At 40.4% G+C, this 15,004-nt stretch overlaps 1 protein-coding gene across 2 annotated transcripts in view; it reads right to left on the bottom strand.

The window, feature by feature from the left end:
* The window catches only part of Tbcel (tubulin folding cofactor E-like), a 74,828-nt gene extending 61,892 nt beyond the window's left edge, over window positions 1–12,936 (bottom strand). The window contains exon 1 of one of the 2 annotated variants that reach the window (XM_005378356.2): window positions 12,857–12,936. The gene's annotated coding sequence lies outside the window, so the exon portion shown is untranslated. Of the gene's footprint in view, window positions 1–12,722; window positions 12,802–12,856 lie in introns of those variants that run through there. The other variant, XM_005378357.2, reaches the window with a different exon arrangement.
* Window positions 12,937–15,004: the final 2,068 nt, after the last annotated feature.

Below are 15,004 nucleotides of genomic sequence, written 5' to 3'. Positions count from 1 at the left end.
AACACAACAGGACAATACTGTATGACTATAATTATATGAGGTACCTACAGTCCTCAAATTCATGGAAACAGACAGAATAGTGGCTGGGCAGGGAATTACTGATTAGTGGGTACAGAGTTTCAGTTTGGAAAATGAAAAAGATCTGGAAATGGACAGTGGTGTATATGTATTTAATGTCATCGAGCAACACACTTAGAAATAGTGAAATGGTATATAATCTTCATTTATCTTTTTCTTGAAATCATTTACCAATGTTTATGACAAAAAATGTCACTAAATGAATAAGAGGCTATATTTTCATAAAGAGCACCTGCCATTACAAAACATCCCTTAAGCTATTAATAACACCCATGAGACTATCTTCAGAAAATCTTCATAAAAAGTCACAATAAAGATTTGATAATTTGGATTTTTCAACATTTTAAGAGTTGTGTTTTTTCCTAAAATTATTTGTTTTAAACATTTATCTGTAAAAATAAAATAAAATAAAATAAAACATTTATCTGTGAACTAAATAATACCACAATTACAAATAGAGTGATAAGAATGCCCTCAAAAAAGAAGTCTCTATTGAAATAATGGCATCTATCATTCAGAACACACTATTAAAGATTCCTTGCATTAAATTATTTTTAAATAAAATGTTATAATCAACAACTGGGATCTCATCCTACTGAAAAGTTTCTGCACATCTAAAGAAATCACCAGCGGAGTAAAAAGAAAACCCACAAACTTGGAAAAAATTTTAGCTGACTGTCCCTCAGACAAAGGGCTTCTATCTAGAACATAAAGAATTAAAAAATATCAGCCCCCCCAAATTCAAAGACCCAATCCAAAAATGGGCAGCTGAGATGAACACACACTTCTCAGATAATGAAATACAAATGGCAAATAAATACATGAGAAAATGTTCAACATCGTTAGTCATTCGAGAAATGCAAATTAAAACAACACTGAGATTCCACCTTACCCCAGTAAGAATGGCTAGCAATAAAAAATCAACCAATAACAAATGCTGGCAAGGCTGTGGAGAAATAGGAACCTTTCTCCACTGCTGGTGGGAATGCAGACTGGTGAAACCACTGTGGAAATCAGTCTGGAGATTCCTCAGCAAACTAGGACTACAGGTCCCATTCAACCCAGCTACTCCCCTTCTGGGTATTTTCCCAGAAGATCTAAAAGCATCATATTACACTGATGTATGTGCACCTATGTTCATTGCAGTACAATTTGTAATTGCTAAATTGTGGAAGCAACCCAAATGTCCATCCACCGAGAACTGGACAAGAAAATTGTGGTACTTTTATATAATGAAATATTACTCAGCTATAAAGAAAGATAAACTTGAGGCTTTTATAGGTAAATGGTCACAACTAGAGACCATACTCGTAAGTGAAACAAATCAGGCCTGCATGTGCAAGCACCGCATTGTCTCACTAGCGTAAAACCTGAAAGAGTTAATAAAAACTTGGAGGTATGATAGACATTGTGAAATGATAGGAAAACGCCCAAGGGTAAAGGGCAACTGGGATGTGGGAAAAGAGAAGGGAAAGAAGGAGAAATTTTATATGTATGTATATACAGGATAGTTAACATAGTTGATTTACTGTCTTCTATTTCTTTGCTGAAAGAAACTGTTAATGAGTCCTTGATTGATCAATATTGCATGTCTCTGTTTTTATGAGAGACCACTTTGAAGAGATCAATATGTAATACAACAAGCATTGTTAATTTCCTATCACTTTGTAACACTGTATTGTTTGTACTGTTCTTTTGCTATGTTGTAAGTTTCTCTGTTAATGTTTTCTTCCTTTTATTTTTAAAATAAAATAAAATGTTACAAAGATGTATATAAATCTGACAAGGAAAGTGCTAATGTGGTCTCCCAGTATTTCATAGCTCTAGCCTCCTTCTCCATGAATTCCATACTCATGAATATGCAAATTATTTTACCTACTCAAATTTATTTCTAACACCACAATCAATACTTGCCACAGTTTTGAGGTTATTTGCAGGTACACACAGAGATCATGAAAACTTTGAGAAGCCAAATGTTCACATTACCCACTGAGGCAGAACATGGCACACTGTCTTCTCATTTCAGTTCTCATGCCAACATGTGCCCTTTTCCTGACCTATTCAGTTTCATGCTTTTCAGATTTGTGTGCCTTTAAGTGGTGATTTAATTATTTAGAATGAACCCCAAGAGTAGTGCTTGAATGCTAACTAGTATTCTTAAAGTGCAGGAAGCTAACATGTGCCTCATGAAGAAAATATGAGTTAGAGAGCTTCCTTCAGATATAAATTATACTGCTATTTGTAGTGAAATCAATTGAGCAAATAAACAATATATATTAAACATAGTATCTTTAAAAAGAAACACATAGTGCTGAGAATGTAGCTTAGTGATATAAGTATTTGCCTAGTATGTGTAAGGCCCTAGGTTTGACTCCAGTACCACACACAAAAAACATGTTAGACAAGGTTCATGTATTAACCATTTGGCAAAAATGTCACTAAGATCACGGGCTCACAAGAAGGCAATTCTATACATACTTCCCCTAAGTAGTCATTTCATATTCACTAATTCAGTGTTTGTGGCAACTTCATATAAAAATACTCCAAGTAACAAAACTCAAGTATACTTTGTTAAAAAAAAAAATAACTCTAGGGGGAAAAAATGGACCTCTGGAACAGAAAACTGTGCCAGAAACAGTCTTAAATAAATAAGGTCAAATTCTCAAATCCTTATTGTGACTTTTTATGAGTATTCTCTGAAGTTTTTATGAAGATAGTCTCATGGGTGCTATTAACAGATTAAGGGGTAAGTTTTGTAAAGGCAGGTGCTCTTTATGAAAACATAGCCTCTTACTCATTTAGTGACGCTTTTCCTCATGAAAATTGGTAAAATTATTTCAATGGCATAGAGATCCATAAAGAAAACTTATACTAGTCAATAACTGGGACAATGAATGTCAATCTGAGAAAAAGTGAAATTGAACCCTGACCTCACAATACAGAAAAAATTTCAATTCTGAATAAAATGAGAAAGCAAACTTTCTCTTTGAGAAGAAAAGTTATTCCTTTTAATAGATGTGCTTTATGATCTTGACTTAGGCAACTAGTTATTAGCAAAACTTTTTTTTAAAAATCCATAAAGGAAAAGTTGGCCAGTAAAATGAAAAGCTTGTGACCAGCAAAAGACATTAGAACATAAAAAGAAAAGTCAGATATTGGAAAAAAAAAAAAACAAAACATACTCGTAACACAAATAACTAATATGAAAAACTCAAAACAATTTAAAAGGTAAATAACCCAATAGAAAAATGGACAAAAAATATGAACCAGTATTTAATAGAAGACAAACCTCAAAAAGCTAATAAATATACATAAAAGATGTTCATGTTCAATAGTATTCAGATACACATTAAAATTTCAATGAAAATACCGTTTCATATAAAGAAGCAAAACTTGGGCTGGGAATATAGCTCAGTGGCACAGTGCCTGCCTGGCAAGCACAAGGTTGAGTTCAATTCCCCGTACCAAAAAGAAAAAAAGAAAAAAAGCAGCAAAACTTAAAAATTCTGGTAACATCAAGTGTTCAAGAATATACCGAAGAACAGTAACTTTCTTTAAAAAAAAAAAAAAAAAAAAAAAAAAACAGCCTATTTATTTATTTTTGCTTTTTTTTGAGACAGGGTCTTGTTATGTAGTTCAGGCTGGCCTTGAACTCACTATGTAACTGTCTTGATTACTTTTCTCTCACTGCTGAGACAAAATACCCAACACCCAAATGAAAGAGGGAAAGGTTTATTTAGCTCACAGTCTGTGAAGGTTTCAGTCTATAATCAGCTGACTCCAAGGCAGGGTGACACAGCACAGGGGCAACACTTCAAAGCCGCAGAAGACAGCAAAGCAACAAGATCACAAAGCAGGGAAGCAAGCCTCTTTTCCTCCCTAATATTGTATGCTGGCTATCTGCCCATGCCCATACTGTCTCTGTGCCCTCCTCTTGCACAGGCTCAGGCTAAATACAAAGTAAGCACCCTAGCTCCCTGCTGAGTCACATAATTAACCTTCTGAACTTCTCAAGTTGACACAATAGACAACTGTAACAATCCACCCCTTGTCAAGTTGGCAACCAGAGGCATTTCGTTAAACCAGTTTCCAGATACAAAGACATTATTCTTATCATTTCACCACTTGGACTTTATAACACAGGTTTAACAATCCTTATGAACCAGTATTAGGTTTATCAACATTATATTACATTAGAATCAAAACATTTTGCCCCCAAAGCTCATGCACATCCCTTTATGCAAAGGGCATTTAGTCTATCTGCAAGAGTTGCCAAAGTCCTAACAGTTTCAGCATTGCTGAAAAGTCAAGACCCATGTCTCCTCAGAGATGTAAGGCAAACTCTTAGCTGCAAGCCCCCGCACAAATGAAAAGTTAAAACACTTCCAACATTCAATGGCACAAAATAAACATTTTCATTCCAAAAGTTACAAACAGGAATACAAAGGAATGGGACCAAAGCAAGTCCAAAATCCAGCTGGGCAAATGTTAAGTCCTGAAGTTCCACGTCCAGCATCTAGCAACCTTTGGAACACTGTGAGCTCCAAAGGGCTTGTGTGACTCCACCCCTATGGCACTGCTGGTGGTTACAGCTTTCACGGCTTTTCTCTTAGGCCTGCTTTGCTCCCACCTTGCAGCCTTCCTTACATGATCCACGTTCCTGGCTTTTCCACACTTATGGGGTCTCCACTGCACTTTAGGCTTCTCTCACAGCTTTACACATTGCCCTTTCAGGGGCACACTACCTGGCCTCCAGGCCTTTTTCTGAAATCTGGGTGGAGGCCTTTTAACCTCAGAATTCTTGCACTCTCCACACACTTAAAACCAGCGCCACATCAATGATGCCAAGGTCTGCTGCCACCTGGAGCAGTAGCCAGGTTTCCCTCTCTTGGCTGCAGGGATTGAGTGCCTGGATCACTGGGCAGTCTGAATCCAATTCTGAGGAACAAATTTTCGATGTGGCTGCCATTGTGGAACCTGGTGTGGTGCTGCGCCCATGCTGGAACAATACTCTGCAGTTTTCTCCTCAAAGCAGTCTTTTCACTTTTGCAGGTTTAAGGCTCTGAAGGGTGGAGACTTGCGGCTTTTGGTGACGCCCTCAGGCCATATTTTCTATTCTCCTGTTCCTCCTCAGCAACAGAAATCGCCTCAGCTCTATCTTTGCAGTCCACAGTTTTACTGCAGCTTCCTTTCTGGCCAAACTTACATTTTAAATCATCCTGCTGGGCTCTTTGCTCTTGATTCTCAACATACATCTGGCTAAAAGCCTCTAACAATAGGCATGCTACCACCCTAACACTGAACTGCCTTGAAATGTCTTGTGCCAGATTAATCAGTCCACCGCCCTTAATCTCAATCTCAGGCAAAGTCTCTGGACAAGAGCAAAATGCACACAAAGGTTCTGCCAAGCCATAACACACATCATCTGGAATCCAGCACCCAATGCAATCCTTCCCAGCAGAAACCTCCTGAGGCCTGTCTTTACCAGCAGGATTTCTATCAGCCTTTTGGTCTTCTAAGCTCTGACCAGAATCTCTCATACAGAACAGTGGAAGGCATTCTAGCGCTTCTCTTTCGGGGGAAATCTCTGAACCTTTCCAAACACTTCCCACAAGCCATTTCCAAAGGCTCTTGAAACATGGTCAGGTATAATTATAGTAATGACCCCACTTCTCTGGTACCAAATTTTGTCTTGGTTGCTTTTCTCTCACTGCTGAGACAAAATACCCAACACCCAAATAAAGGAGGGAAAGGATAATTTAGCTCACAGTTTGTGGAGGTTTCAGTCTATAATCAGCTGACTCCAAGGCACATGGCAAAGGGGCAACACTTCAAGGTGGCAGAAGACAGCAAAGCAACAAGATCACAAAGCAGGGAAGCAAGCCTCTTTTCCTCCCTTACATTGTATGCTGACTATCCACCCATGCCCACACTGTCCTCTTGCACAGGCTCAGGATAAACACAAAGTAAGGACCCTGGTTCCCTACTGAGTCACACAGTTAACCTTCTAAACTTCTCAGGTTGACACAATGAACAACCATAACAGTAACCCAGGTTGGCCTGTAACTCATGGCAATCCTCCTGCCTCAGCCTCTTCAGTGCTGGGATTACAAGGGTGCACCACCACAACTGGCAAAGAAGAGTAACTTATATTGCTATTACTGGTGGGAGTATTTATTGTGCAAACACAACTTGTCATTGTTAATGTGGGTGAAATACAATACCCAGTAATTACACTTCTCAGAGTAAACTCATAAGAATTTGTACATGTGCTCCTGTAAGCAGGTACAAGAAGATCCTTAACAGCAATATCTGAAATTGAAAAAATCCTGGAGAAAAAAAGCCCTCACATCTAAGAATATGCAGCTGGATACATCACAAACATATTCATAAGTGAAATGTTACACCACAGTGGAAGTCAGCAAATGCCAATTCATTAAGCTTGCTTCCTCATCAACATGAATGACTTATAATGATCAATGGGTAAGATAATTAATCAAAAGAAAACATACAGTACAATTCCAGTTATACAAACTTCAAAAACATGGACAATTAATCCTTATTCACATACCTATGTGGTAAAAACAAAAAGCCAGAGAATAAATGCAAAATTCAAAGTAGTGGTACCATTGAAGTAGTGGCATCCTTAGAGGATGGAAGTATATAATCAGGAATAGGTACACTGGGGCAAAAACAAAACTCAACATTTCTCCAAATCTGTTGTAGGAGTTGTATTTCCACCCCAGAAGTTGTATTTTCCTCTTCCTCTCTGTAATTAATCAGCAAAACACCACATCCAAAACATCCCAATTCTGCCCAGTTCTCTCCTTCTTTATTACTTTGCTCTAGTTCAAGCCATCACCAACCTGTCACTAGGATTGCTGCATGACAGCCTCCTACCTGATCTCTCCTGACTCTTGTAATTTTGCACAAAGCAGCCAAGCAATCTTTTCAAAATTCAAGTCAAATAATCCTTTAAAGTTTTCAAAGGCATTCTTTCCTATATAGAATCAAGTCCAATGGCATACAGTCTTCAAGGTTTCATTTTATCTGACTTCCACTTACTTCTCTAACCTGACTTCCTTCCACCTTTTCCTAGCCCACTAGGCTTCAAACTCCCTGGCTTTCCACTTCTTTAATCTACCATATTAATTTCCCCTTTTCCTGGCTCTTGGCAGAGTTGCTTCATCTCAGCATGTGAATCTCAAATTCAAACACAAATGTTATCTTCTCGAAGACGTTGCCTCTGACCACCCATCAAAAAGGGCACCACTGTCACTGTTGATCACTCATCACTTCTTTTTGTTCTTTACAGCAGTTATCAAGATCTGCTGGTTTAGTGCGTAAGTTCCACCAGAACTCCTGTTCCACAGAAACAGGATTTGTCAGTCCAGTTTAATGGGACATTGAGCAGTGCCTGCCATGTGGCAACAAGTATTTGTTGGATGAATGGAAAAGCAAATTTTATTTTGAACAGATATGAACTAATATTTTCTGACAGTGAAATCAAAGTCAAGTACACCATGAAGTATGGCAGAACAATTCTGAAAATTTCTAGAAAAGCATTATTCTAAGAACAATTTTAAGCAGCAATTTTTTTCAACAGTATTTATGTATCACATTCCTAAGGACGATTAAGGAATTACTAAAGAAAGTTTCACACAGCCACAAGATCCTGAGGTTTAGAAATGTGCCACCTGCTTAAGTCTCCTGATTGTAGAAGAGCACTGCACTTAAGAGCACGGGTTATAGTTAATTCTGGATTATGACTGATGTGTAGTATGCACAAGTGACCGCTCTCTGCCTGCTTCCTCATTTGTAAAAGGAAGCTATTAACAGCTGTTTCATATAGTTACTGTGAAAACTGAATTTTAAAAACCAAATCATCTAGCTTAGTACCTAGCATGTAGTAAACAGTCAATAAATTGTTGATATTATTGCAAAAGCTGTGAGCAGAAAGTCCAGACAGAGGAGCTAAAGAGTCAGATAAACACATCTTACTCGAGAGGACTCATACCCAACGCGCAGAAAGTCCAGACAGATAAACACATCTTACAAGAGTAGAGATGGACTCATAACCAATGCCAGAAACATATGCCAGAACACATCCCATTTAAGACAAATGTATACAAAGACAAGTCTTGACAAAGCACTTTGAGGGCACGGAAAGAGTAAGGAGTTTGGTCACACATGAAACTGAGTCTCACAAGAAAGCAGCAAAGTTTACTATATAAAAAAGGGAGAAAGCACAAGTATAGGCAACAATTATAAAAAGAAATGCAAGATAAGAGATGTGCTGCTGGAAGTGGGCTACAAGTTGGTAACAGCTGGGTTGCCTACTGCCATACCACCCTGAACACATCTGATCTTGTCTGATAATGGCTGGGTAGGCCAGATGGGAAAGGACTATGGTCCTTTGTTCCAAGTTTATACTTCCATTTTTTGGCCATCAGGGAAATGGAAGAAAAAATGTAATATGCTAATTTGATACTAATCTTTCTAAAAAAGACAAAGTATTTTTATAACTTTAAATTACTGCATCGGCCCATGACCTGTTCACCTAAAATAGAAAATGTTATGAGTCTCAATTCTTGAAACCACGTGAGTAATTTGTTATTAACAATGACTGACCTGGAACCTGTTCTTAAAACCATGTTTCATTTCCACAATGGCCATTGTCCTTCTAGCTATCATCATGAAAATAGCAGGTAAAATCTACTGAGAGCTTATCTATGCCATGTCCTACTTTACATGGATTATCTCATGTAATTTTCACAACGTTCTTATAAGAGGTATTATCCCCATTTGACAGACCAGAAAACTGATGCAAAGTGAGGTTTCAGGAACAAGGCTAGTTAAGTGATAGAACCAGGATTCAAAACTAGGCTGACTTCAAAGCTGTAAATCAATCTGCTGAACTACAATACTGCTCAGTTCATTGACATCATGTGCTCAAAAACTGTGCAAGCCTCCTATAATTTAAACCAGTGATTCTTAAAATTTATTGTACAGAAGGGTAACTTTGGTAACTTGCTAAAACAGATCCCAAGACTCCACCAGATTTTGGTTCAGCAAGTCTAGAGTGGAATTCAAGGATCTGCATTTTTAATCATAAGTGAAATCAATTCTGCTTCATTTGGCCTATGATGTGCTGATAGACCTTATGCTGGATGTCCTAGAGATTCAAGGATATTGCACCTCCTGACCTCTAGATGCTTTGGATTTAAAGGGGGTAAAACAAAGTGTACAAAACATACATACAAGAAAGACTTCACAGAGGGAGGGACCATTGGATCTGAAATGAGAGGAACAGGATTTTACAGCAAAACCGATCCCCACTCACCCACCCTCCACAGGCTAAGTAAGCCTCTACCACCGAGCTATCTCCCCAGCCCTAGGGAACATTTTGTAACACACAAGCGAAGATAGGATGACCAAAGACCTTAGTGAAAGATCTGCTTTGGGGAATGGAATGATATCAGAAAAATCTGAGAAAGTCTGGAGAGCCTGAATGCTCATTTAAATAAACAGTACACGTTTTATTTAGTGTTGACAATGGGAAGTAGCTAGTGCTTTTTGAGAAAAATGAAATAATTACAGCCATATTCTCTGGAACAGTACTCTCAAGAAGCTCTGCAAGATCTAATGAAACTAGGATACAAACAATAGGAATAGTTGTACTATTACTGTCCTGATCCAGAACTCAAAAACAAGGCAGTTTGAAAAGGGAACAGTCAATCTTAATGACTACACTTGCAGGGCAAAGGAAACAACCATAGGTCAGTAATTTCTTCACTCATGAAACCCAAATTGATCATTATCAGTTTCATATTACCTTTTAGTTCTCATATCGCTGAGTAGGCCCAAAATACATAAAGAGCCCACTTATTCAGAGTGCAGTCCAGGACTAAGAGTAAACAGCTACACAGTTTGAACACTAAGGAAAAAAAGTGTGTGTGTGTGTATACACATGAAACACTAAATTCAGAACAATATAATTTCACTTACGCCAAATTCTAATAAATACATAAGTACCTGATTTCCAAACCCACAGCAGTATGGAAGCAAAAATTACAAAGGGAAGAGTGTCTACTATAAGCCCTGAGACCTACAGTAGGGGAAAAAATGCAAATATAAAAAAGCACACATAATCACTCAAAGTTCTCCATAATTGTTTATTGACAGGTGCACATGATTCCCAGAAAAATGAAATTAATGAGAATTTTTCTTACTGTTCCAAACATTTACAATAAAATAAAATAATCTTAAACATTCCTTAAAGCTAAATACTTCAAAAACAACGTTTACCAGATTAAAAGAGAGAATCTGTAAAGGATGGCTGACCCATGCCAGGATCAGGCCTCACAACCAAGACAGAGCAAGCAAATAGTCAAAGGCAAGAAAGATGTATTTTACAACAAGGTTTTCATAAGGTATCCAATCAAGAATGTGTCGCCACTAATGAAGTTTTAAATTGGGTGATTCTTTCCTGATTACTGTGTCTTTGAATTCCACATCCCAAATAATATGAATTCACGCTCAACAAAAAATTAGCACCAATACCCTAGTCTCACACAGCCTATAAATTTACCTATTGAAATTCGGCAACATCATTTGGCACTCAATGTATTGCAAGAGGCTGTGTAACAACTTTTTAAAGCACATAGCAACACATTAAGGGCTCTTGCTTTGTTCAACACTCATTAATTTTTACTATGAATTGACACTAAGAATCTCAGCTATTTTAAAAACAGATGAAAAACATCATTTTCTTACTGGGAATTAAGAATTTAACTAATTTGGTTATATTTGTTATGATTACATTTAAAAATGTAAAAGCCATGAACTCTATACCTTTATACGTAGCAAAAAAGTATGCTGTCTTTGGGGATTGAAGCAGGAGGATTGCGAGTTCCAGACCAGCAGTCTGGGCAACTTGGGAATAAAATAAAAATAAAAAGGCTAGCGCTGTGGCTCAGTGGTTGAGCATTTGTCTAGCATGCTTAAGGCCCTACGTTTGATCTCTAATACCACAAAAGGTATGCCATATAATGATTATTGGAGCAAAACAGCTTAAGACGTATTTAAAGAGCAGAAAAGGAAATCAATGTATTTTACAACACTGGAAGAGTAAAATAAAATACTCAACTATGACAGAGAGATAAAGCAGCTAAATGAAACTAGGCCTCTCATATTTCTGACACAGCAAAGAACAGAAAAAGCACGATGCAAAAAATTTTGCAAATGATTGTGTAACAATGTATCTCTGATTAAGATTATGGTACATCAGAAAATATGAGTCAAATATGCTACGTGTTACAAACATTAACCAACTGAGGCAGGCAAGTGCACCTGCTGCCTTTTTCCTGCCCCAAACTCCCCTCTTCTTGGAATCATCTTTGTACAAGTTTACAATACAGGGACACTGACTAGTGAAATGTCTCAGAAAGAGCAGTTCTCAAACTTCAGGATGCGACCCATAAATCAATTTGGTGCATTTCGGTCAGCATTTTTCTAATGGAAGAGAATGGAATATAATAGAAATCGTCAGAACACATCACATTTAATAAGGGTAAGTTAAATACTATTTGTGGGTATGTACCAGACCATTCATTCATATGTGGGTATGCACTATTGTGAGGTATGACTTTTTTTAAAAAGAGAGGGACTCAATTTGAAAGACACTACCCTAGAAATCTAGGTCTAATAGCTCAAGATCCAAACGCTGCATGTTTTCCTCAATCTTCTGCACCTATGCAGACTCTGCTCAAGATGGACCAAGAAAACCAATGCTCGAGTTCCATGGCAGCATGAAAAGAACCTGGCCAAGCCTGGCCACCATCTGGCTGGCCCTGAAGGCACTGCTAGGTTCCCCAAACACACCCCAAGCAGGCAATGCTTACAAACTCTGTGTAACCTAGCAACTTCCAAAGTAAAGCTCTCCCTTCCTCCACTAACTGTAAACGGTCAACTCTTCCAACCAACTTTCCTCGGCTACAACTTCTGGAATCACATGCCCCCAAAGACATCTCCCGGCTGAGGCTCTAGAATCTCTACTCCTCACTCTCAACAGAGAAGCCCCATCCAGACCACCCCAAGATCCCAAAGATAGGGGGTTCTCCCCTGCCAGCGTCCATCTTCTCCCCCCGCCCTCGTCTCAGCGTATCCCAATAGGGGCAAATGTATTCTCCCAAAACCTCTTATCAAACCACCACATCGGAGTCTAGTCCATTAAGGGCCACTCTTTCCCCATCTCTGGGGACTTTTTTTTTTTTTTTTTTTAGTTTGGTGGTTCAGAGACAAGTTTCCTCTTTCCCCAGCAGTCCCAGACACCTCTCGGTCTCTACCAGTCAGAGGGCATCTCCCTACCCACCAGGCCGCGGGGTACAGTGAGAGAGGCACGGGTTCTCCCAGGGAGGCCCCTCCAACCGGGACCTGCCCCCCTCTCCCTCCCAGGGCCTCCCAGCTCCGCCCCAGCCCAGCCAGGCCCCAGCCTCGCTCCGGCCCGCGGCAGACCTCCCCTCCCGCCCAGAGTCCTCCCCAGGGTGCTCCCCTTGGCCCCAACCCAGAGCGCCCCGCGCCCTCCTCCCGGGGGGAGCGCCGCGGGCCCGGGACCGGAGAGCCGGCGGGCGGGCTCCACTCACCCCTCAGCCGGGGAGGCGGGGGGCTGCTGCGGCGGCTCCTCCGGCTGCGCCTCTCCTCCCACCTCCCGGCCACCGCCGCCGCCGCCACTCAGCCTCCGGCCTGCTCCCGCCCAACCCGGCCCGCTTCGCTTCACCTCGGCCCCCACTCCGGCCGCCGGAGCCCAGTGTCCTGCATTGACCCGGAAGCAGCTTTCCGGGCCCAACAACAACACGTGACCCTGCCGCACGTGTCACGTCCGCTGCGTGAAGGGGCGGGATCTCCGGAGGAGCGGGTCCTCCCCAACCAAGCTGTGGTTGCCATGGGGACGGAGAGGACAGTCAGTCCAGGGCTTCACCAGAAACACCGCTTACCTCCTATACTTCCTCTTGCACCCCTGGGTGCAAAAGAGGAACAGGGATTGTTGTTTCCGAATGAAGTGGAGGCAGGTCACAACAGTATCCTTAAAGAAAAAATCCTTGGACTGAACCTTTCCAGACACACTTGGAATCTTGGCCCAGCTCCCATTCATTTGCTGTGTGACCCTGATCTAGTCTCTTCCTGTGTCTGCCTTCAGTGTCTTATCTATAAAATAAGGCAAGCGTGCTAGGTGCGACCTGGGTATCATCTATAAGATCTCATGCTGCTTATAAATAGGCATGTGATGGCCTTTCTTCCAAGGCCTGTGGCCTATGAAACTCCACCGATAGCAGCAGCTTTCGTTTATTGAGCATCTTCTGGATACATTACACGTAGGAGATTTTTAATTTTTTCAGCCCTCTATAAGTCGGTATTCTTTTTTAGCAGAGCATAGTAGTCTATGAAACCCAGCACTTGGGAGGCTGAGGCAGGAGGAGCACTTGAGAGTTTAAGCCAGTTCTGGACTACATATTGATTTCAAGAAAGCCAGCCAAGTTGGTCTTTCGTAGAACTGAAACTGAAGTTCAGAAGTGTGAGCCTCTGTATTCAACATCTGTATTCAAGACGCTGCAGAGTAGCCTTGTTGCCCAGAGCATCATGGTTGTAGACAGATGGAAGTTGCAGAACGAGAGCCAAAGCAATCTTGGGTTATCTTTAGTCCTTTTTAATAATCATTCACTATCAACTTCCTATCTGACCAAGCATTTTTATGACTATTAGATAAACTCTTGGAATGTATTCTAAATTCTACGGACCTTTGGCCTTCATTTGCCCTAAAGCTAAGAATGTAATAACACCTCAACCGTACAACAGATTTCCCTACCTTGTTAGAGATAGCATCTAAAGCCTAGAAAGGGTCCTCTCTGCTTCTTTGTAGTCTACCTACAAATGTCCATCTCTTTGATGTCCCCACCTAGTTTCTTTTAGGACTTTTCCCCCATGGAAAACCATGACCCTTAGGGGAACCTCTTGATCCATGTTCCCACACCATTATCACTCATATTGGCTCAGAATAAGCTATTATTTGCTTAAAACAAAAGTGTTATTTGTATGTCTACAAAAGTTAAGTAATCTGCCCACAACCACCTGGTTAGAAAAATGACTGGGCTGAGGTTTGAATCCAGGTGAGGCAGGCACCAAAGAACATACACTTCACATTATGCTGTTTATTGCTCCAGCTCCGTATGCGCTATGTCTGACTGTTGGGTTCTTGTTGCTTATGTTCTTCTTTAAACATTCCTTCTGCAGGGTCCTTCCTGGCTAATCTTGAGGCAAATTCAGCCTTGTATGGATGTACCCCTGAAATGCTAGACACTGAAGAGGTCTTTGTGCAGAGTGTGTGTGTTTTTGTAGGCTGTGTGTCAGGGAAGAGGTGGGGGATGTGATGTGTGTGCAAGTGTGTATATTAGTTCTTAGAGAGGGAAGGATAAAATTCTGTAGGGGATGGCCAGTGACAGGTTTACCATCATCAGTTCCTAAGGACCTGTTTTTGTCACTTTATTTAATTTTGTTTTACCCCATAAGTGAAGATTAGAGCAGTGTGGCTTCTATTTCTCAGGTGAGGGCTTACCCCTCCTTCTATAGAAATAAAGTGGTTTTCTGACACCTTAAAAATTCATGACCTTGGGAGCACTCAGGTCAGTGACGTGACCACAGGCAAAACTAGCCTCAGTGGTGAGGACCTTAAACAGAGCAGAGGGAAATGTACAGAGAGGAAAAAGAACTGTGGGGGTGCTGCGTGATAATCTGTGGACAGACTTATTTGGGAGCTCAGGTGGAGATCTGAGTATATGGGGCAGTGTTGTCAAATAGAGCTCACCCTCAACTACTTGAGGCTGGATGCCTTGTGAGCTATAGGAAAAGTAAGAACTGTAAATCGCAACTA

Source organism: Chinchilla lanigera, unplaced genomic scaffold (assembly GCF_000276665.1).
Source record: "Chinchilla lanigera isolate Chin_1 unplaced genomic scaffold, ChiLan1.0 scaffold00011, whole genome shotgun sequence".
In the NCBI taxonomy this organism is placed as follows: Eukaryota; Metazoa; Chordata; class Mammalia; order Rodentia; family Chinchillidae; genus Chinchilla; species Chinchilla lanigera.
The sequence above is the reverse complement of the archived record's forward strand: the minus strand, read 5'-3'. Positions and strand labels throughout refer to the sequence as shown.